Below are 24,692 nucleotides of genomic sequence, written 5' to 3' on the forward strand. Positions count from 1 at the left end.
ATGTGGTGTATAGCATCTTCGTGGCATTGTTGGAGGCATGCAAATGACTGTGTCACAAGCAGCAGCGTTGACCAGGCACTGTTGTAGCCCATTCTTGTAGTTTCATATTACACACAATTTTCTTACTTTTTGGATAACTCCATTTTCTTTGAGTGGAGATTGAAAAAAACTTTTTTGAGTACTAGGTTCCCCGGGATTGTGGTGAAGAAAGTCTGACACTAGAAAAAGGGATCTGCTTACATCAAGGCTTGTTGGATTTTCTGAAACAAGATCTTACAGCATAGTCCTTGGTTAGCCTGGAACTTACTATGTAGACAAGGATGGCCTGGAGCTTACTGAGATCCATCTGCCTCTGTTGGAATTACATGTGTGCACTACCATGCTAGTCTAGCACAAAGACTTATGGGGAACTTTTGTTTCCAAAGTGATGTGAGCTAAGGATGATGGATGAAACCAATCTTTGAGATAGTGATATATGTCTTCATTTTCCAGACAAAGGTCATGAGAGCACAGCTCATAAGAAAAAGTGAAATAAAACACGCAGATGAAGGTCATATTTTCTTATACATCCACTAAACAGAGTCCTCAATGTTATATCCAATAACTCGGTTTTTAGAACGTGTTTGGCAAAAGCACCTAGGAAAGACGGAGTGAAGCCACAGCCCGAGAGGATGTAAGACATAGAGGGATGGGGCTGTCTCTTCATGATGCAGCATTGTTAGGTCATGGGTACAAGAATCCTGGGCTCAGACTGAAATCTATAGAGACAGAGGTACCTTTGCTGCATGGAACAGAGAGGTGAAAGGATGATCATGGAGAGGTGTGTGGAGGGGAGAGAAAGAATCGTGGACTAGAGCAGAGAGGGGATCGGTGTCCAGTTCTATCATTACCTGCTTGTAGATGGGTGTCAGGATGTCGTTGTGGCTCAGCTCTCTCACCAAAACAAGACCAAATTCCTTCTGAAGCCTTTCTGATGACGCACTAAGAATCTCCTGGGACTTGGCCATGGATGACCTAGGGTTGGAGAACCACTCTATCATTTGTGGTTTTGTGATATTCCACACATCTCCACTGCAATATGTCCTGCTTTCTGCAAAATGTGCCAGTCACAGTAGTTTCAGAGGGTTGCAGAGAGGATTGCATTCCAGAGTCAAAAGAGGAAAGTAACTTGTTTATTGGCCCTAGACAGGAAAAGAAAAGAATGAGCATGCAGAAAGTAAGCGCTGCAGAGTGTGAAGCTTTCTCTATAGCAAAGATGCAGCTGAAATATCAGTGGCTACTCCTGATGGCCCTGGAGCTAATGCACTGTATGCCAGCATGTTCTTATTACCATGCACTACTTAAATACACTGATAGATACAGGGATACTAAACAAAATTATTGATCTTGGCCAAAAGAAAAAAGACCTGGACAACCCACAGCAGTGTTTAACCTGAGTGATGGGGAGTGGGTTTGCATCTCTCTCATGCTGTTATGCATCTAGTGGTGTCACAGGATGACTTCATCAGCCTGGTGCTGCCTAGAAAAGAGAAAGAAGACTTGAGCAGGAGGCCTGTCAACTTCCTTGGCTTGGTCATGATGACACTTCATCGATCTTGTGTCATTTAAAAGATGGCCAGTCACCTCCCTGCCTTGGAATTGGGTCAGAGAGCAGCGATCCAGCGAGGCATTTGTTAGCAGTGAGGAGGCCGTCAGAGCAGGTAGCAGGGGATTTATGAATTGAGTCCAGGAACGTGGGTGTGGGGGCACACATCTGGCTACAAGATGCACTCAGCTGCCTTTTGGATGAAGAGGTTTGGTCAAAGGTCATGGCAGGTTCAGGGGGATTGCTGGGGTAGGAGATGCAGTGAAAGTAAAGAAGCCACCCTCCTAGCTCTTGGTGTTCCCAACAGTGACAGAGTCTTGCTGCTGCACAGGATAAGCAAACTCGTTGTAAGGTCCTGGAATCTCGCAGCTGACACTTTTTCTAGCCAATAAAGTTTTGTGGGAAGACAATTGAAAGCTACTGAAACCACAGGGACACTACTCTATAGCCATTATCAAGGGCACTGAAGAAAACACATTCCTCTTAGCTGCCAGAATTATATAAAGTCAGCAACAGTGAAGCCACAAAGTTTTCACAGCTTTGGTTGTTTTGAAAACTGATATTAGTAAAAGATATAAGAAATGTTAATAATGTTTAAGAAATTACTTTCTCTCTCTCTCTCTCTCTACATATATATATATATACACACATATATACACACAATACATATATACATATATGTATATATACACATATATACATATATGTATATATACACATATATACATATATGTATATATGCATGCATGTGTGTATGTATGTATATGTATGTATATTATGTGTGTGTGTATGTGTGTCTGTCTGTCTGTATGTCTATCTATATGTATGCATGTGTGATGCTCTTGCCACAGAATATGTGTAAGTCAGAGGAGAATTTTGTGGAGTCTGTTTTCTCCTCCTCTCACCCCAACATGGGTTTCAGGGATTGAACTCAGGTCCTCAGGCTTTGCAGGAAGTAATTTTTACCAGCTGAGCCATCTTGCTGGCCCTTTAAAGGCTAGTCTTTGTTTACACCTTTCTTCCTTCCTTTCTTTCATTCATTCTTCCTTTCTTCAACTTAACCTTACTTCTTTTTAGATTTAATATTATAAATTAGTATCAGAAAGGATTAATTAGGGGGATAAAAATTAAATTAGTAACTACCCCAAAGGGTTAATCATTTGACTGGGAATTTAATTTCATGGATGTGTTTGTCTAAGATCCAGATCTTTCCTTTCCAAAACTCTGTCTGATGATCTCAGAAGCTGTTCAGGCTCTAAAACTCAAGTCTTGGGCTGCTGAGGCCTCTGGGTCCATGAGGTTATCCCACCCCTTAGCAGCCATCTAATCTCGGTACTTGCTCTCAATTTCAAACTCAGCGGGTTGTGGTCTTGGTTGTTGCTTTGTTTGCATTTGTCTCTCATTTCATCTGGAAGACAGAAATGGAACCCCATACCATGACTAAGAGATTCAGCACTCAAGAGGAATTGCCTAAGTCTGTCTACCTCCTCAGCTGAGCTTCTCCAGTAGTAGGTTTTTATGGCTTCCCACCACGTTGCTTCTCTTTCTACCATGTGAGAACCAGTGCTACTGACAGAGGTGAGGTACTGACATACAAGGGGCATTTTCTTAAAGCCTACTAAAGTAATTCCCAGCGGGTAGCTCTTCAAAGGGGAGTATTGAGTGTGAGTTTTCTGTGCTCATTGAAGACTCAGGAGATAGCACAAGGCTCCCAAAAGAGTGTCTGTGGAACCCCAGCTCCAACTAGACATCGGTGCTTTGCTGCATACTTAATTTCAGCCTGGCATGTCCCCCACCATGGATTTCTAGCCAGAGATAAGTGATTATTTTTTTTCTTTTTGGGCATTTTTTTGCTGCCCCACGTTGGAGGCGGAAGCATTTAGTGTTCGAGTCTGAAGTACATGCCAACAGAAATAGAAATATATCTCATCTGAAGTCCAGACCCTGTGGTGGGATCTGGAGACACCAGGCAGGTGCCCTCACCTACTCTTGTAGTGAAGCAGGAGACAGGGAGGTCTTCCTACCTTCATCATGTTGTCTTCACTTAGACAAAACCTAGCAGAAAATGTCTTGGCAAACAAAGAGTTTGATCCAAGTCTTCAGATACCTTATCTATTTATTAGTTATCTTCCTGTTTGGGTTTAAGGTTGCAGAAGGAGAGACAGGGGGAGGCATGGCAGCAAGCAACTGGAGCAGGAAGTTGAGAGACTGACTCTTCAACCATATACAGAAAACAGACAAAGCAGACTGGAAGAATAGCCAGACAACGTACCTCAAAGTTCATCCCCTGAGTGATAACTTCTTCCAGCAAGGCTTCATGTCCTGAAAGTTCCCTTACCTCCCAAACAATGCTATCAACTGGGCCAAGTATTCAGATACACATGAGGAACATTTCTCATCCAAACAACCACAAGTTCTTAATAATCCTTTTATCTGGAAAAAGAAAAGAAAAAGACATACATGATGGCAGTTATCAATGACCTCCTGGCTGGGCCTATAAGAGCTATGGTACGGAGATGGCCAGGTTGCTTTAAATGCCTCAATTAAGTTTGCAATCTTAGCAGAATGTGTTTAGGATCAGTGAGCAGACAGTCTGTTCCAAAACTTTCAGGGATTTCTGACAATACTAGTCTCCTAGGTTCTTAACACCAATATACCCAAGTTGAACTAGCCATTGCTGAAATTTAAGGCTGGTAATCTGCTATGGATTGACTGTGAAATAGCTCCCATAGGCTCATGTATTTGAAAACTTGGTCCCCAGTTGGTAGCACTGCCTTTAGAGGTTGTAGAAATTTTAGAAGATGTAGCCTATCTTGAGAAGGGAGGTGCACCCTTGGAGTGAGCCATCAGGGCCATAGGCCAAGCTGGCTTCTAACCCCAGTCTTTGTGCTTTCTGGTCCCCATACAACAAGCGGTCTCATGATTCTGTGGCCATAGCTGGAGCTGATCTCCCATACTTTACCCCCTATAAGGGACTGCACTTTTATACTGTGTGCCAGAATAAATACTTCCTCCCTTATATTGTATCTTCTCAGGTATTTGGTCTTTTGAGCAGCATAAATATGTTCACAAAACTGATATCCCAAAGGGTCACTTAACCCTTGACAAGAACAATACATGAGTTTGTGAAGCGATTAACATTTAGAGTGAAATACTTTCTCTTTGTATGTTTCTAAATGATGAAAATTATTCATAATGAATGTGTGTTACTTCTATTGGTAATAATTTTGTTATTGGAACTATAGAAGGTTGTCGTTTCTTTTCTGTGCACTTTTTTATAACTCCTAAATTTCCCAAAGTTAAACAAGTATTAGCAAACACACAAGTGGAGATAATGTAATTACAAGATAATTATTGTGGTATATAAATTTAAATGTTCTTTTAAAGAGACATTTAATTAAATGTCATCAATTAACTAAACACACAAATATGTAAGCTTTCAAAAATCTATCTTATTAAGTCCTGAATGATAGATTTTCATCACAGATGTATGAAATTTTTAAGCTCACATAATTTATGTGTTTTAATTTAAGACATCTGCTTTTAATTTGACTAGTTAAAATACCTTCTGTACAATGTTTAGATTTAAAAAAAACCCTCAACATCTTTTTAGTTTGACCATCCTTTGCGGTTGAGAAATTTTTTTAAAAAATCACAATACATTGAATAAATAAATCATTTTCTAAAATCCAAATTGACAACTGTGTCCTGTCACACCAAGTCCTTGCCCAGGCTTTGGGGCCGTATGCTCTGGGGAGGTCATTCTTTGTGTCTATAAAAACTGCTCTCTTCTTTGATGACAGAAAGAGAAAAGGAGACTTGTTCAAAGCTTCAGAGAGTTCCGTCTCCTCCCATTATGCCTTCTTGAGTGTTTCTTTTACTCCTCCAGATTCCAGTCCATCTGTGGAAGGCAGCCCCCTTTAACCAACACATGTAAGTATACAGTTAGGACCTGATGCTATTCGAGGCTCTGTAGGAGTGAAAACAAACCATAGGTAAGCCATCAAGGAGCCTATAATTTACTAAGAGCGACAGAGATGTAGCTAATACATCTAATAAAGGCAATATACAGCAAGTGACTGATAAGACCACAAAGAAAAATGAGTGTGAATCAAGATAGTAACTTTGAGCATGAGGGAGGAGTCAAGAGGAAAAGTTATCGGGGCTGAGGTTTGAAGAGTGGCTGGCAGGGGAGGCACTTTCCAAGCTGAAGGCTGTAATGAGCACAAAGGACCAGAGTGAGGAAGATAAGCTGGTCAGCAGCACATAAGTGTGATAAGGAGCAGGCTTCGAGGCTGGGACACAGGGGAGTCTGGGAGAGTTGGAGTGAAAGATGAAGTCTGAAAGATGGTGAAGAGATATGGATAATAGGATGGAGCTTGAAGTTTATCTTAGATAGTGGAGGAAGATGGACAGTTAATGGTTTCTGGAGGAGGAGAATCATATCCCTTGACTCAACTAATGGTAAGTTGCCTTAGCTTGGTTCATAACCCTCACCCATGTTCTTGCAAGCAATCCTAATAAAATACCCTGAGACACACACACACACACACACACACACACACACACACACACGCGCGTGCCTTAAAGGTAAGAGAAGGACTTTCTGAGAAGAAGGGACAGTAGGAGAAATAAGAAAGAATACAGAGGCAGCAAACATGATCAAAGTATGTTCCATACATGAAATTGCAAACAAGCCTTTAATCAAAGTTTTTGATTTGTTACTCTGGCCAACAGTTCAGTCACTGATTGGGAAGAAGATTATGATGTAGACCAACTAGGAGGATACTGCAATGAGCCAAGTGAGGCCTAAAACATGGTGTGAACAAAGACAACAGAGGAGGGCATGGAAGGAGAAGGGGAGAGGGCTCAGGCCACACAGACAGCAGACATGTGCAGTCAGAATTCTGTTAGATGCTGGAGAGGGGTCAAGGTATGCAGATAGTAGACATGTAGTCAGAGTTTTCTTAGATGTTGGAGAGGGGAACTCAAAGACAAATGCCAGCTCGCAGGAGGCAAAAGGACAGCTTTATCTCTGAACGCAGGTATTCAAGGTTAACCTGGCTTATAGTGTGAGGCTCAGCTTCAGACAAAAACAAATGTCTCCTTGACATCTCAGTGTCTTGTGGAGATAACCCTCAACTGTTCAGGAAATGTAACTTTACTTGGCTTTCTATTTTTACTATCAGTTAGAGTCTAGAGTAGGTAAAGTCCTGAGAGCTCTTTGGTTTTCATAAATTGGAAGCCATTTTTCTTCCTGGTAGGAAAAAAAAAAAAGATCTCAGAAATGAGAAACTTAAAGGTCATGGTCCCATGGCCCCATAGGATCATCATTTGTACCTTTGAATTGGCAATCTTATATCAATACATTGTTTCCACATTCTCTTTGTTTCTACCTTCTCATTCTCTTGGTTATCTGTTAATGTTTTAAATATTCAATGCACAATAATTATATACTACATATTTTAATGAGAAATGTACCTTTAACATCTTGGATAAGGTACATTGATAGGGCTTAATATTTTTAATATATGGATACTATGAACTGTCTTCTTGCATTACCAAGCAAATAAGTGAGTTTAAATTGTTCTAAATAAGAATTTTAATAACTAGGAGACATAAGTATGTTTTGGTTGAGAAAAAAATGTATACTAAACACTTCAGTAATCTAAAACCCTTAAAAGTATTTCTCATTTGTATAATTTACCATCCTTCAGGGATGTTGCAGCTATGGGCACTGTATCTTTGCCCCAGTTTTTAATTATTTATTTCAATAATTAGAGATAAATTTACAAGATGGAATTACCTGTTCTGAAAGTATGCATATTCTTCTAAGGCTTTTAATATGTATAGTCAAATATACTACAATTTACATTCCTATCAAAAGATATATGTAAGTACTCTGTCCATGAATAATTGGCTACAATTCAATTTTTCTTTCTTTAATCCATACCAATTTAATAACGTGAAATGGTTTTAAAGTATCCCAGTTGACATAGAGAAAATCTCACTCTCTTCAAGGACATTCATTTGAATCTGATAAAAATCAAACAAAACAAAATTACTAAATGCATAATTGAGACAAAAACTAATGAAAGAAAAAAACCAGTTTCCAAGTTCTTAAAAACCACAGCAGCAAGGGACCAGGAAGAAGGCTTAATGTGTAAGAGCACTTTGTTGTGCAGGCATGAAAACCTGGATTCAAATCCCAGCACCCATGTAAGTAAGCCAGATATGGCCACACATATGCTTGCAACCCTGGTGCTCTGAGGGGCAAAGACAGAACGGTTCCAAGTACTTGTTGTCCACCAGCCTAGAACTAGGTTTGGTGATAGTTTGTCTCAAGGAATTAAGTCAGAGAGTAACAGTCCTCTAGCCTGTGAGGCACACAGGTGAACCCACAAATACGTACATACATAGCACACACACATACACACACAGTCATAAATATACATACATTACACACCCTCACAAGCACACACATTAGGAAAGAGAGAGAGACAGAGACAGAGAGACAGAGAGACAGAGAAAGCCACAGAGAGAGCACAGCAGTGGGTGAAATCAGAAGCTGAGGCACGAGGACAGACCATCTCAGTGTCTCTACAGGGAAAGGGCAAAGGCAAGGGCAAGGGCAAGGTGTAGGCCCTCACATACCCAGTAGAGAATGATGTTAAGTGTATACAGTACAAGGGGTAAAGAGCATCTACTGTATTGAAAGAGAGACAAGAAGTCAACCCCAGCTTCCTGAGCACAGTAAGAAAGGCTACATGGGGTCACTAGTGGGAAAATGTCGTCTTCAGCAAGTAGGCCAGGACAATTTCATGTAATAATGACCAACTGCACATAACAATGCAGGAGTGATCCCGGAAAGGCAGAAACTCTTCCATTAGACATGTAGAGTTTTCTAGACACCAGAGGAAAGCACTATGTAAGTTTGAGCGTAGCAACCAGGACTGGAATGTTCAAGCAAAGACAGTTGCTTAAGATGGGCTCACATTAAAAAAATACCAACTACACAAGGGCTCTAATGGCTGTGCAGGAGAGACAGGGTGAGTAACAGTAGAAACTGCACTTCAGACACTGGTGAAAGAATAGTCTGAAATATCTTTAGAATACTCAAGATATTAAGGAAGTTTTTTAAAAGCATAAAACAGGAATTTAACATGAGCAAGATAATGAGATTGAAAACTAACCAAAGGAGAAATTTTAAAATGAAAACCATCAACTTGGAGGATTAATAGGATATTACATACAGATTCCTCAAGACTCAAAGCCAAAAAAATCAACAGCATAAAAAGTTATCTGACCACAAAGCAATTGTCATAAATGAGGTATGAAAACATGGTTTTAGAAATTAGAAATGAAATGAAAATCTCAGGCTTATATCACCCAAGATCAGAAGAAACCACAGTGCAAATGAAGAAATCTTTATATTGAAATAATAGCAAAACTTATTGTATCAAAACATGTATGTAACATGTAGCATGTAACTGGCATGCAGCTTAAAGTACTGAAAATATACTTATTAAAAAAACAAATAAGAAATTGTGTGTGAAAGGGGAACTGTTCCCTTTAAAGCAAGAACAGAATTAATGAAATGCATATAAGAGAAATAATTAAGATTGTTAATGAAATAAATGTATCAAAATATGAATGAAATAGGTCAATCACTATCAACATTATTCAAGGCAATAAAGAAAGCATACATGACAAGAAAAATATTTTAGAATCAATACCCATGTATAAGAGATATTTAAAATGACTTTAAAATAATGTGAGCAATTTTATGCCCTGAAATTTGAAAAGTCAGTTGAAATAATGATCTCTTATAAGGATGCAAAGTGTTTGAAAACAACATCAGATTGTAAAGGAAAATCCGAGAGATTCTCTAGACACATGAAACAAGCAAACAGCTTATCAAGATGGCTGGCTGGTTTCTCTTGTTCTGAATCTTATTTGATGCTTGTGACCATGTACAATCCTGAAGTTTGAATTTCATCTTATCTAGGAAGTGAATGATTACATTAATAGCAGCCCACTAAAGCATTCATTATCTACAAATCTTAGACTCACTGAACCACCTTTGGAAAGAGACTTGATTATTTATATCTGAAATGTTCTATACCTGAAAAAAACAAACAATAGCTAAGTGAAAGATCCAACCCTCCTCTTGCCCATTTGTAAGTAGCTGTGGCTGTCCTTGCTCTTGCTCCAAGCTATTGGTGACCTGGGTGATTAAAGCTCCTGGTCAGAATGCTGAGCTCTGTATGCTCCTTTTCTTCTGAGTGAACTTGAAATTAATTTCTACACAAAGATTAACAACTCACAATTAAATCTTATATTTTAAGTCTGAATCATATTGTTTAAGAAATAATTATTTTATTTTGTTGTTTTGGATTAGCTGTTTAAAGACAAGAGACTTCAGGCTCCAATTAGCCACTGTAAAAAAATTAATTTAAATAGCCTAATTGACAACTTGCTAGAAGCTATATACAGTCTTGGCTGCCTAAATTGTTTAATTCCGTGCAGAAGTGGGTGTTAGCTTTATTTTCGCTTATAAAACAACCCTACTTCAACCTATTACCAAATACTTACCAAATGTCTGACTCATGAACTCCATGCTGGCACCTCAGCTCACAGTAACCTCTCATAACTGACTATAATTCCAGCTCCATCAGATCCTACACCCTTTTCTACCCCTTGAGCATTTGCACTCATATGCACATATGCAAACACAGGCACACACACACACACACACAAACACAGGCACACACACACACACACACACACACACACACATTATCATTTAATCTGTGGGAGGTACACATGAATCCCAAAGCCAACCTTTCCTGTAAGGAATTCATATTTGAGAAAAGCAAGGTTCAGAGGAGTTATGTAGGTACATGATTCAAAGGAAGGGAATGTATGGACTCTGGAGCAGCTTAAAGTAGGCAATGTGCCAGAGAAGTTGGATGAGAACTCACTTTCTACAGGAAGGACTATTTAGATCAAAATAGTCAGGCAAGCTAAGGAGCAAGACCACATGAAAGAGAGATCTGTTTGGGAGTTGGTGGATAGGAAGGGTGCTAGCAGATGAAGATGTTTGAGAGGAAGATGAAAATCTGTTCTGAGCCCCAGGCATAAGGCAGAGGCTATGATGTTCATATTCTGAAAGAACCCCAGCCCTGGGACAGTCCAGAGAACAAAGTGCACTGGTTTGAAAAGCACTATGCAGATCAGTGGGACCAACACCTGCCTCATTACGAGCCATGTGGAAGTGTATGGATTGGGTTCTCGTGAAACAGGAAGGCCTGAAGGGCCGTGGGTGGGACAATGTGATTGAAGTTGTATTTTGTAGCCTTTCCAACCACAGAAGATGGAGCAGGCTGGAGAACAATGTAGGTGAACAGAGAGGCATGGAGAGCTGGCTGGAGCTTGTTACAGTCATCCATGGTAGAGATCCAGGGGGTAAAGGGACCATATCAGAATCAACAAGGGATGACACATAAGAGAGTCCCTGACGTCACTCTTGCTCTGGCCAGGATATGAGATCTTCATGCTCTGAACATCTTGCTGATTATTTCCTTATCTTTCTACTATTCCTGGACACAGGTCACACAGCAGACATATGAGGCAGGAACTTAGGTCATTTGCCCAAGAATTCATACCTGTCCTAATTATTGACTACCTTTCTATTATCTATCATGGTTAATCTTCACTGTCAACCTGACAGGATTTGGAATCACTTAGAAGGTGCTTGCGTATCCATGAAAGCATTTCAAAATGGCTTACCCAATGAGAGGAGTTCTATCCTGAATGTGGGCAGGACATTTCATAATAGAAAGTAGACTTGAAGGTAAGCATAGACATAGACCTCTCTGTCTTCTAATTGTCGATGCAATGTAACCAGCTATGCCATGTTTCTATCTCCACAACTTCCCTATCATGACAGACTGTATCCTCAAACTGTGAGCCAAAAACCCCTTCTTTCAATAAGTTGCTTCTAGTCAAGTACTTGGTCACAACAACAAGAAAAGAAATCAATACAGACCCTGAATAATTCTTATTCAGGGATTTATTATCCAAGAAATGAGATTGTTCTGTACTTTCCTCTCAAGTGACTCATTCATTAGTCAGACCCATCAAATGCAATCTTTACACATTCCTGGTGCCTTTCCACCCATGGAGATCAAAGTTACCAAGAGTCATTGACTTGGGTTATAAAGGACATTTAGAGTTTGGTAAAAATTAATGAAGCACACAGTGTGGTTCCATGCAAGGAAACAAAGGAAATGAGCTGCCTTAGGCAAATGCTCTTTACCTCTGTGAAGTAAGTTCGAATGTCACTTCTCCGATGCCAGTCTGAGACCCTGTCCTCACTGCATACACCATTTGATATTTATCTACTCTTACTCCAGATTACTATAATGCACTGTGAATGTCTGCTTTTATCATTATAACAGCTTGGAGTATTGAAAACACTGAGATACTGAATGTATGAATGAACAAATGGATAAATGAATGAATGATGTTAGTTTAGTTGGCTGTGATGTGAGGAAATTTCAGTGGTAGTTAAGGGGTTGGATTATGAGGCTCCTAAAACCCCCTCTACAGAAGCCAGCTTCCTTCTACACTTATTCATTCTCTCTCCGTCTCCCCCTCCCCCTCCCCCTCCCCCTCCCCCTCCCCCTCCCCCTCCCCCTCCCCCTCCCCCTCCCCCTCTCCCTCTCCCTCTCCCTATCTCCTTCTCCCTGTCCCTGTCCCTGTCCCTGTCCCTGTCCCTGTCCCTGTCCCTCTCCTTCTCCTTCTCTCTATCTCTCTGTCTCTCTGTCTTCCTTTTATTCTTTCTTCCCTGTGTGAGAGTGTTATGCATGTGTACATGTGTGCATGTGTGTGTAAATGTATATATCCATCTGTGTTCCTGTATGGAAGCATGAGAGGAATCCTGATCTATCATACTACCTTATTCCTCTGAGACACAGTTCTCACCGGACCTAGAGCTATGCTGGTGACCCAAGCCCCAGTGATCTAGTCTATGCCTCTCACGCTGGTATGCTTGTAGGTACGTACCTATGACCATTTTGTTTTGTAGGTGCTGGGGATTTGAAATCATATTCTCATACTTAAACAGCAAGCACTCTGCCGAGTCACTTTATTGGCCCATTAACTTTATTCTTATGCTGAAACCCTGTGTCCTGATGCTCTAAGAATAAGGCCCCTGGGAGTTTTGCTAACCCTCCAGAGCCCAAGCCTGAACACTTCCTAGGCTTTGTTATGCTTTTATGCTAAGATTAGTTTTCACTTGGCATCAGGAAAATCCTTGTTTTTCTTATAAGGAGAGTACCTGTCTTCACTTTTCTTTGTTCCACACTCTGTGTTTGTTCTGTCTCTTCCCTCCCTCCCTCCCTCCCTCTCTCCCTCCCTCCCTCCCTCCCTCCCTCCCTCTCTTCTTCTCTTCCTCCCTCTCTCTCTTTCCCTCTAGCCCCTCCCTACCCAAATCCCACACCTCTCTCCTGTAAGCCTCATCTTAATATTTGGAACCCATGCGGAGTCTCTAGATCTAAGAACACATTTCATGCCAAGGTCTTCGAGAACTACATCTACGTGGTTGCTGAATTGGGAATGCTTCATTGGTATGCCTTTAAGCCAAGTCGGTGTGTCCCTGATCAACATCCTGTGCAAGTGTTATTAGATGGAGCAACATTTTGTGATATGCACAGATACTGGTATCCTGTGGCTGCCATAGGAAATGACTGATCAGTGGACTCAAACACCAGTCATGTATCGGTGCTGGCTGGGCTGTGTTTCTCTCTTCAAGAGAGAGAGAGAATCTGTTCTTTACCACTAAGCTTCCAGTGGCTCCAGGGTCTTTGACTTGTGAACACACCACTCTGGTTTCTATTGCCCCTCTTCTGTCTGAGATCTCCCTCTACATTCCTTAAATTTGATTGCATTTAGGATTGAACCAGATAATGTAGAATATAGTATTTCTCTCAAAGTCTTTAATTTAAATATACTTTTTTTTTTTTTGCTACACATACTGCACATTGTTGCATATGGTAATGTTTATGGGTTTCAAAGCTTCAGGGACCCACGCTCAGCACACCACAAAAGGTAAAGCTTACCTTTCTCCTGTTATAATCCCAGGAAAAATAGTATCTTAGTGTAAAGTTGGCCTAAAAATGTAATGTGTACTTTATGTTTATGTTGGTAACAGGGTATAGTGAGGATCGTGGATAGGGGCTCTAGAAACAGCCTGCAGAGGCTTGGACCTTCTGTTTCCATGCTAAAACTCTAGGGAATTGTGTCATCCACCAGTGGGAGGCCTGCTTACTGCAGCAGGTAGAAGACTGAATTATGAACACAGCACATATTCAATTTCTGCCATGAGAGACACTGTGATCAGCATCAGTATTGTCTTCAGATCATTGTGAGGGAAGTAGGTGCTCTCCCACAACTGAGTGTGTCTCTGAAAAAGGTAAAGAACTTGAGACCAGTCCTGGGAAAACCCTTGGAAAACCATCTCATCATTCAGCTTTTCACCAAATCATAAAAAGGCTGGCGGGCTATTTCAGGAACTGAATTGTTCTCAAACTTCACAGGTCTTAAAGACTCTTGTGCCACATTTATTCTTCAGAAGTTATAATGTGCCTGTTTGTTTCAGCAAAGCTTCATTTTAAAACACTTTAGCATGCGCAAAAAAAAAAATCTACTGGGACTTACAAGTCCCAATTTTAAAGTTGTATGGAGGACAAAGAACTATTTGACCAAATAAGTGTGGGCTCTGAATGTGCCCAGATATTCCATTTAAGGATCCAGTGGAGATGTCTATCAACACCCCTGGCTTTGCTTGCAGTGGGATAGGGCAGGAGTCACCATAGGCTTCACAAAAATTGCCACAGTATCATGTCAGAATTTTGGATTGAAGATTACAATGTAACTCAACACAGTAAAGAATCTGGTATGGGTCTCAGTTTCTTTTCTTGCTGCAGTGGTAAGGTACCCTGAAAAAAGCAACTTAAGGGAGAATGTTTATTCTGCCTCAAAGTTCAAGAGTGTGTTCCGCTATAGCAGGGAAGTCAAGCAGGCAGGGCCTTCAAAGAAGCTGGTCACCTCACATTAACAATGGGAACATAGAGTGATAAACAGATGGCTTTTTTATACAGTCCACGATCTCAGCTGAAGAGGGAATTTCTGGTTTCTTTGGAGACTCAGTTGCGTCATATGATGTTTTTCTGGAAGCTGTCTTATGAGAGGATGTTTTGCTGAGAATAGACACGTGGTGTTTCTCTGGAAGCTGCTTGGTGAAATGGCATGTGATGTCTTGCTGGAGTAGACACTTGAGAGGATGTTTGGAAAGAATGTAAGTATAACCCAGTAGATGGTGGACGATACTCTGGCATCGATTTGCTTTGCTGGTGTTCATTGGGCTTCACTGATGCTGGTCATTGCTGACAATCCTGTTACATTGTGTTACCTTGCTTTCTTCGTGGATCTTCATTTGTCATGACTTCGAAGGGAGAAGCACACCAAAGAACATCTGGTGGTGTTCCAGCTTCTTCTTGCTGCTTCAGCAGACTTGTGAGGGAGCCTCACAGTTTCTTCTGGATTGAGCCACTGCTGCTGATTCGAGTAAACTAGATTGCTGACAACAGAGATTGGAATCAAAAAAAGAACTATTTCTAAACAGCTCCACATACCCCTGTCCTATTAGTCACTTTCCTCCCCTACCATGGTGGGTGGGCTACAAGGGAGCTTGAAGCATTTAAGAACAGTTATTAAAGTAGGTTTTAAAAAAATATAAGCCTACATCATCCCAGCAAATGATACCACTCATGGTGAGGTCTTCCCTCCCCATTAATAAAAATCAAGATCATCTGCCACAGGCATGCCCAGAGGCTAACCTAACATAGATAATCCCCCAAAGAGGTATTTGGGGGCTTGTCACCGAAGCCCTTTAGATTCTGTCAAATAGACAATTAACACCTAAAATTACAGAATGAGCTTAAAGGTCAAGTAAGGAAATACAAATAAGACAGAGACGGAAGCCAAAATGAAGCTCACTTCATGGGAGACTGCTAGCAAGCAAAGGTCATAGAGTCATAGGTCTGTGGTGCCAGAAGTCTGACTGGAGGATCCGTTCATGCTGGACAAGAGCTACAGCCTAAGCCTCAAAGCACAGCTTTGAAATCAGACATAGATGGTGTCTGCTTCCTGCTCTGAGGCTTGCTCTCAAGAATGGAATCAGTGCTGATTCCCTCATAGGAAGTTGGTATTAGAAGGATGACATCACAAGGTTGCTGTGGTTGTTAGAGGCAAGGATGTCCCCTACTACGTATCTGGTGTAAGTGTTCAGTAAGTGATGCTCATGTATGAAAACAAGATTGGCAGCAAAGCTGATTCACTCAAAGTAGTATGGCACAGGAATTTGCCTCTAACATGGAAAAGCATCTAGCTTTATGGCAAGGCTGGGATTCATCATATTTCCTGTTTCATTTGTTTTAGTCAATGGACATGGTTGATAGGAAGAAGGGCTCTGTCACTGCTCAGTTGTTTCTAACATTTATTCATTTCATACATACACACAATAGTGGAAGGACAGAAAAATGGGCAGGAGACACAGATACACAGATGAGTGACAAACAACAGGTAGGCAATAAATAAATCGATGATAGATGATAAATAACAGATGATATGTAATAGGTATATATGTAATAGGGAGATGATAGACATCCTACCATTACATACATCAAAATGGAACTTATTAATAATACCTCTTTGTTCTAGAACCAACTCATCTTAATGGTAGGTTTTAAATCACAGATGCTTCTACTCTGACATCCTTCAGTTTTACACCCAAAAGGAATATATCTGAGTGCATATCATGTGTGTTCTTTTGTGACTGGGTTACCTCACTCAAGGTGATATCCTGTAGGTACATCCATTTGCCCAAAAATTTCATAAATACATTGTTTTTAATAGCTGAGTAGTACTCTGTTGTGTAAATGTACCACATTTTCTGTATCCATTCCTCTGTTGAGGGACGTCTAGGTTCTTTCCATCTTCTGGCTATTATAAATAAGGCTGCTATGAACATAGTGGAGCATGTGTCCTTATTACATGTTGAAGCATCTTCTGGGTATATGTCCAGGAGTGGTATTAGTGGGTCCTCAGGTAGTACTATGTCCAGTTTTCTGAGGAACTGCCAAACTGTTTTCCAGAGTGGTTGTAGCAGCTTGCAATCCCACCAGCAATGGAGGAGTGTTCCTCTTTCTTCACATCTTCCCCAGCATCTGCTGTCACCTGAGTTTTTGATGTCAGCCATTCTGATTGGTGTGAGGTGGAATCTCAGGGTTGTTTTGATTTGCATTTCCCTGATGACTAAGGCTGTTAAACATTTTTTTTTTAGATGCATCTCAGCCGTTCAGCATTCCTCAGTTGAGAATTCTTTGTTTAGCTCTGTACCCCATTTTAAATAGGGTCATTTCTTTCTCTGGAATCTAACTTCTTGAGTTCTTTGCATCTATTGGATATTAGCCCTCTATCGGATGTAGGATTGGTAAAGATCTTTTCCCAATCTGTTGGTTGACTTTTTGTCTTATTGACAATGTCCTTTGCCTTACGGAAGCTTTGCAATTTTATGAGATCCCATTTGTCAATTCTCGATCTTACAGCACAAGCTATTGCTGTTCTGTTCAGGAATTTTTCCCCTGTGCCCATATCTTCGAGGCTCTTTCCCACTCCCTCTATAAGTTTCAGTGTATCTGGTTTTATGTGGATGTCCTTGATCCACTTGGACTTGAGCTTTGTAGAAGGAGATAAGAATGGATCACTTTGCATTCTTCTACATGCTAACCACCAGTTGAGCCAGCATCATTTGTTGAAAATGCTGTCTTTTTCCCACTGCATGGTTTTAGCTCCTTTGTCAAAGATCAAGTGGTCATATGTGTGTGGGTTCATTTCTGGGTCTTCAATTCTATTCCATTGATCTACCTGCCTGTCACTGTACCAATACCATGAAGTTTTTATCACAATTGCCCTGTAGCTTGAGGTCAGGAATGGTGATTCCACCAGAAGTTCTTTTATTGTTGAGAATAGTTTTTACTATCCTGTTTTTTTTGTTATTCCAGATGAATTTGGAAATTGTTCTTTCTAAATCTATGAAGAATTGAGTTGGAGTTTTGATGGGGATTGCATTGAATCTGTAGATTGCTTTTGGCAAGATGACTGTCTTTACTATATTAATCTTGCCAATCCATGAACATCATAGATCTTTCCATTTTCTGAGATCTTCTTCAATTTCTTTCTTCAGAGACTTGAAGTTCTTATCATACAGATCTTTCACTTGCTTAGTTACAGTCACACCAAGGTATTTTATATTATTTGTGACTATTGTGAAGCTTGGAATACCCAAGATACAATTCATAAACTACATGAAACTCAAGAAGAAGGAAGACCAAAGTATGGATATTTCTATTCTTCTTAGAAGGGGGAACAAAACACCCATGGAAGGAGTTACAGAGACAAAATGTGGAGTAGAGCCTGAAGAAATGACCATGCAGAGACTGACCCACCTGGGGATCTATCCTATATACAATCACCAAACCCAGACACTGTTGTGGATGCCAACAAGTGCTTGCTGACAGGAGCTTGATATAACTTTCTCCTGAGAGGCTCTGACAGTGCCTCACAAATACAGAAGTGGATGCTCACAACCATCCATTGGACTGAGCATAAAGTACCCAATAAAGGAGCTAGAGAAAGGACCTGAGGAGCTGAAGGAGTTTGCAGCCCCATAGGAGGAACAACAATATGAACTCCCAGAGCTCCCAGGGACTAAACCACCAACCAAAGAATACTCATGGTGGGACTCATGGCTCCAGCTGCATATGTAGCAGAGGATGGCCTAGTTGGACAACAGTGGGAGGAGAGGCCCTTGGTCCTGTGAAGGCTCTATGCCCCAGTGTGGGGGAATGCCAGGGACAAGAAGGGGGAGTGGGTAGGTTGGTGAGCAGAGGGAGGGGGAGGGGATAGGAGGAGGGGGATAGGGGCAGGGTGTTTTTTGGCAGGGAAACCAGGAATGGGGATAACATTTGAAATGTAAATAAAGAAAATACCCAATAAAAAAAAGGAATATATATGAGTTGTTCACTGTTAACCCTGGCAAGGACATCAGCATTAGCTTAGAGAAAAACTCTTTACAGATTTTGAGTTTTATGAAGGATTTCCAAGATCCCAGATGTTCAATACAATGGCCTTGGCTGTTTTGTTTTGTTTTCCTGGCAGGACTGTGTTTCCCAGTATGAGCTGATCTATACTTTCCCACAGTCTCTTCTGGGAATAGAATGAATGAGTCAACACATTACATTCTGATCCGTTCCTTAAACACAGTTTCCATGAAATCTTGTATTAAAGGTACTCAAAAGGAAATGTTCGGGTGACCTAGCACAAGGTGCCTCCTTTGTATCATTGGCACCAATGAGAATTAGCAGGGTTTCATTTGTTTATTTGTTTGTTTGTTTAGCCTAGAGAGAGGAAGAAAGAAGCACCCAGTAACAATGTAATGGGAATTGAAATTTCCAGTTTCTCCTATAGAGAGAGGTTAAAGGATTGGCCAAGAACTCTGTCTAAGAATATGAATGGACCTAAAGAACCAAGTGATGAACGGTCAGGGATACTGTTATCACTTTAGAAGATGATTGACATAATAGGTATGGATGGCATCATAAAGAATGAAGAGATGCCCCCCTCCCCCCGAAACTGGAAGGGAAAGAAGCTTTGGGGAGGTAATTTCTTTGATCCAGGGAAAGAAAAGAGAAGACAGTGTCTGCCTAGATGGGTGGATAGAGCATGTATACCTTGTTAAGCTGACTCCCTGCTGAGCAGATCCTGAGGAGAAAACACCTAGCAGTTCACTGTGGGTGCTGAATTCTGTTTAGAGATAAGCACACTTGTGCATGGGACTGTCAGTCCTTCAGCTATTATCAACTTTCTGTTCCTGCCCATGTTGTCAACAACTTTGAGCTGGTGGTGCTCCGGGAAAGGACAGACATGTTCTGAGTGAGATGAAGACAGAGAAAGGACAGCAACCCAAGCCTCATAATGATAAGAGTCCAGAAGGAGCAGACTCCCTCCAGAAAAGGGGAGTGCACCACAGCTCTAGGAGAGTCTCGGCAAGTGTTTAGATGAATGGTTGGGTGAATAAGTGGATACTGGAGCTACCAGAACTTCCAAGAGCTTGTAGTATGTTTGAGAGGGTGTTGAGCCATCAAGACAAGTTTGAAAGACTTGGGGGATATCTAGTCTATAAACTGTTAAGATCTAGAAACTTCAAAAGCACTAATATGAAGCTAAGAATGAGGTTGGGGTGAAAGGCTGAGGGTAGCTCTCTGAGAAAACAGTGTTTTACGCTTCTAAATAATGACCATCTGTTTCTGAGTAGGAGACACATAATCTATCTTACTTGGTTCTTTACACTCTCCATCACATTTGAAATAGAGAGATATGGTTTTATATGTGAGCAAACGTATCCAATGGCCCTTTCCTCTCAGATGCTAAAAGCTATCATGTGTCACCCAAGGTGGTGTAGACAGGAGTTATTAAAACCCATGACCTTGGTGTATTAATAACTGGTCTGGTGATTCATTGAAACTCACAAATGCTTTAGTTATTTTCCTCATTGCTGTGACGAAATATCGGAATGCAGTTTAAGGAAGGAAGGGTTTGTTTCAGCTCAGTATTTGAGAGTATAGTCTGCCATGGTGGGGAAGAAATGCTGACAGGAACATGGTGGGATCATGCTGTATTGGTCACACTGTGTCTGATCAGGAATCTGTGAGGGGGCAGGAAATAGCCCTGGGTTATAAACATTGAGGTCTTCTACCAGTGACCTACTTCTTGTGAGGCTCCACCTTCTAAAGTTGCCACAACCATCTTTAAAATAAATATTTATTTTGTATTTAATTATATATATATGAATATGTGTCTGTATAGGGTATGCACAATAAAGTAGCCAAAAGAGGATATCGAATCCTCTTGGAGCTGGAATTACATGTTAACTTGCATGCTGGGAACCAAATTTGGATCCAATGTAAAAGCCCTGATATTAAAACCTTTTACACTTTACACTTTTAGATAATAACAGAATAAAGTCACCATTTGCTCTGCCCCAGAACTATGGTCAAACGTGGGCCCACAAGCTGAAGAGAATGGAGAAAAGGAATCCTTGATGCAATGATCACAGTATTCCTCCTGTAGCACACTCTGTATTAGTGACTAAAGTTATCCCCAAATAAAGCGTATGAGAAAATAAAAGACTTCTAGTGACAGTATTAAAATGTTAGCTTCCTATATTCAAGCATTATAATGGTGTGTTATTACTTAGAACAGTGCATTTTGAGTTAGGTCATCTGCAAATAGATCTCTGAAATAAGAAAACTAAACTTCCCTCGGCCCCGTGGCTCCAAACCAGGTGCAGTTTAGTCTATCAGGACATGTGGTTGTCATACTTGAGCAGTGCTGTTGATGCCCAGGTAGAGAGGCAAGGATGCTGCTAGACATCCTTCAGTGGTAATGTTGGACCCCCATACCAGGAATTACCTATCCAATACTGTCATTTGTTCTGTGGTTGGGAAATGCTATCTTGTAGTGAAAAGCTGAGGTGCTTTCATCTATGCATCCCTTTTTGTCATCTAACCACTCATCTGCCTTTTTATCCATCCATCAACCATCTGTCTGCTCACTTATCCATATATCTACTCATCTAGCCAAATACCAGCCACCAGCCACCAGCCACCCATCCGTCCCTCCTCCAACCACTCCTCCAACATGTATCTGCTAAACCATATACAAGGAGTCATGTAGGCAGGTGCTCTCTTGTTCCCATTACCACCTGAATTTGGCTTTTTGAATGTCAATGACTGATCATCCTTCTCATCTATATTCTCCAAAAAATATCCTATTTTATGTACCCACAGGTCACCAGGCCTCTGCACTCCACAATTCCCAGTTTTTCCCAGTTTTTCTGTTTTATAGCTCATTGAGGTCACTTGTCCTCCTGGCTATTGGCATAGTGCAATTGAGCCTGCAATCTACTGAGAGAAGAAATAAGAAATGACTTCACAGGCGAAACATTTACCTGGCACGCTCGGTGGGTCCAGCCAGCTCTGTGATAGCCTTCAAGTCTGGTTAGTGAGGTATGCCCCTCTGGAGAGGGGTGAGAAGGCTGAGTTCTCTAAAGGCTCTGCCAGGCCAAACTTCCTGGAGAAAAAATCGCTATCCATAAAACACATTTTAAGCAACACCAAAGTGCACAGTGACCCATAGCTTTCTTCTTCTGAACAAATTGTTTAAAGACCAAGATGTGTTGGGGAGATACTGGGCACTGGAGAATTAGCAGCAGGTGCTATTTATAGAGCCACTATGCTCTGCAGAGTTCCCTCTGCCCAGGGAAGGCTATTAATCTTCTCCAGCAAGAGAGAAAAGAAGTAATAAACTCAATAATGATTTAGAGCAAGGGGAGAGAGAGAAAGCACTGAGGCTAATACTAAGGTGGATCTAAGCCAAGAGATTAGCTTCTCTCTGTGGAAAATAACACACACACACACACACACACACACACACACTATGGACAGGGATGCATACTCTTTCTTCCCTTTGTCATTTCTGAACTCACTTCTATTTATCCTCTTTTTCGTAAATTATTTTGTTTATTTACATTCTACAAGTTGCTCCTCTTGGTTTCCCCTCCCAGAGTTCATCATCCCATTCTCCTTACCCCACTGCCTCTGAGAGGGTACTCCCCCAACTGCCCACCCACTCCCACCCCACTTATGCCAGCATCCCTCTTCCTTGGGGGCATCCAGTTTCCACAGGATTAAACACTTCCTCTCCCACTGAGGCCAGACAAGGCAGTCCTGTTCTACCCATGAGCCCAGGGGCATGGCCTGGATTGTGTATGCTCGTTGGTTGGTGGCTTAGTCTCTGGGAGCTCTGAGGGAACTGTTCTTATTCCTATGGAGTTGTAATCCTCCTCAGTTCCTTCAGTCTTTCCCCAAACTCTTCCATAGGAGTTCCTGACCTCAATTTAATGTTTGGCTGTTAAGTATCTGCATTTGTCACAGTCAGTAGCTGGTAGAGCCTCTCAGGACAGCCATGGTGGGCTCCCCTCTGCAATCACAATATAACATCAGTATTAGTGTCAGGGTTTGGTGTGTGCACATGAGATGGATCTCAAGTTGGGTCAGTCACTAGGTGGCCTTTCTTTCAATCTCTGCTCCATTTTTTGTCCCTGAATTTCTTTTAGATTGGAACAATTCTGGGTCAAAAATTTTTAGATGGGTGGGTGGACCCCTTCCTCAAATGGGGGCCATGCCTATCTACTGGAAGTGATCTCTTCAGGTTCCATCTTCCCACTTTTGGGCATTTTGGCTAATGTCATCACCACTGAGTCTTGATAGCCTCTCCCATCCCAGGTCTCTGAGAATTTCTAAAGGTTTCCTCCACCCCCTACCCTATACTGCTGCATGTTTTGATTCATTTTCCTGGTCCTCTTGGGCTTCTCTTGCAATCCCAATCTATTTACATCCTTAAGGTAACTAAATGGCTCTTCATTTTTAATGACTGACAGACATGGTCTTCAAATGCTGCCTAGACATGCCACACTTAAAAAACTAAGGCATGTGGGATTGACTGATCTTTACAACAATAACATTCATGTTTCAGTATAGTTTATTTATATGTTTATTTAGAAAAGCTGGAAGAAAAGGTTTGTCTTCATATATAAAGAGTCAGCCAAGGACAGCAGCATTAAAGCAATTGTTTATTCAAAGATTTGCATGAAGAAACTCACCCTTTTCCCTGAAGTTCTTGTGGATCACACACATATTAGGAATGTCACATAATCAATTTTCTTGAAGGTAACTAATTTTTTTTTTTGGAAAAGTTGAATATGAATGAATAGCCTCCCCCCCCCCAAAAAAAAAGTGATTGTTCTCTGTTGTGCTCTGGTGTCCTGGTGAGAGGCAAGAGTCCTCATTGAAGGCAATTCTACAGTTCTGCCTTTTAGCATGTGAAGTATTCATTATTCCTTGACACCAACCAGAGACTATGGAAAGAGGGAGAGACCTGGGTATCCAGACAGAAAACAGGTCTTGCCACAGAGCCAATATGAAGTTTGGATGCTTATGAAATCCGTTGTTAAGGTGGGGTTGGGGAGTAGTGTGTAATAAATTACACATGGCTGCCTTTCAGATCTTAAGAGCTGAAACTTACTCATTGCTCAGTCTGTCTGAACGTTCAGATGACCATGGCACAGAGATAGCAATGTGCTCAAAGCACATCACTGTAGACTATAGCTTTGCGCTTGCTGGTGTACAAGGGACAAATGTGCTGGGCAAAACCCTAAAAACACTTATTTACATTAACAAAAAATAGATATGGACTTGATGTAAGGGGAGAAAAGGGTAACATTTGGGAGTCTCTTAGGACTGAAAAACACAAGATTTTCTATTTGATTGTGACCTAAGACAGAGTCTTGAGGACTTGAATTTAGGTACCCAGATTCCACGTAAACAAATCCAGGGTGGTGGTACATGCTTGTAACTGTACCACTAATGTGGGTGAGTATGTATTCCTGAAACTCATTGGTTAGTTGAGCTAGCTGAACAGATGAACTTCAGGATTAATGAGAATAAAATAAGTATCAAAAGAATAAGACATGGAGAGTAATAGAAAAGATGACTGACACTGGCCTCTGGCCTCCAGATGTATGGCCCTTGTATGTTCACATACATGCACATGCACTTACACCAGCACCCTTCCCACACCACTTCAGAGTGATGATATACATTTATAAGATGTCTCTTAGGAGACATCAGGTTGTCAATTGCATGGTCTGAACTGTTATATAAGAAACATCTCATCTGGGCAAGAAACTTAGAATACCCAAGATATAAGATACAATTTGCAAAACACATGAAACTTAAGAAGAATGGAGACCAAAGTGTGGACACTTTGCCCCTTCTTAGAATTGGGAACAAAACACCCATGGAAGGAGTTACAGAGACACAGTTTGGAGCTGAGACAAAAGGATGGACCATCTAGAGAC

Source organism: Mus caroli, unplaced genomic scaffold (genome assembly GCF_978045245.1).
Source record: "Mus caroli unplaced genomic scaffold, Mus_caroli_1 scaffold_20, whole genome shotgun sequence".
NCBI classification, from domain to species: Eukaryota; Metazoa; Chordata; class Mammalia; order Rodentia; family Muridae; genus Mus; species Mus caroli.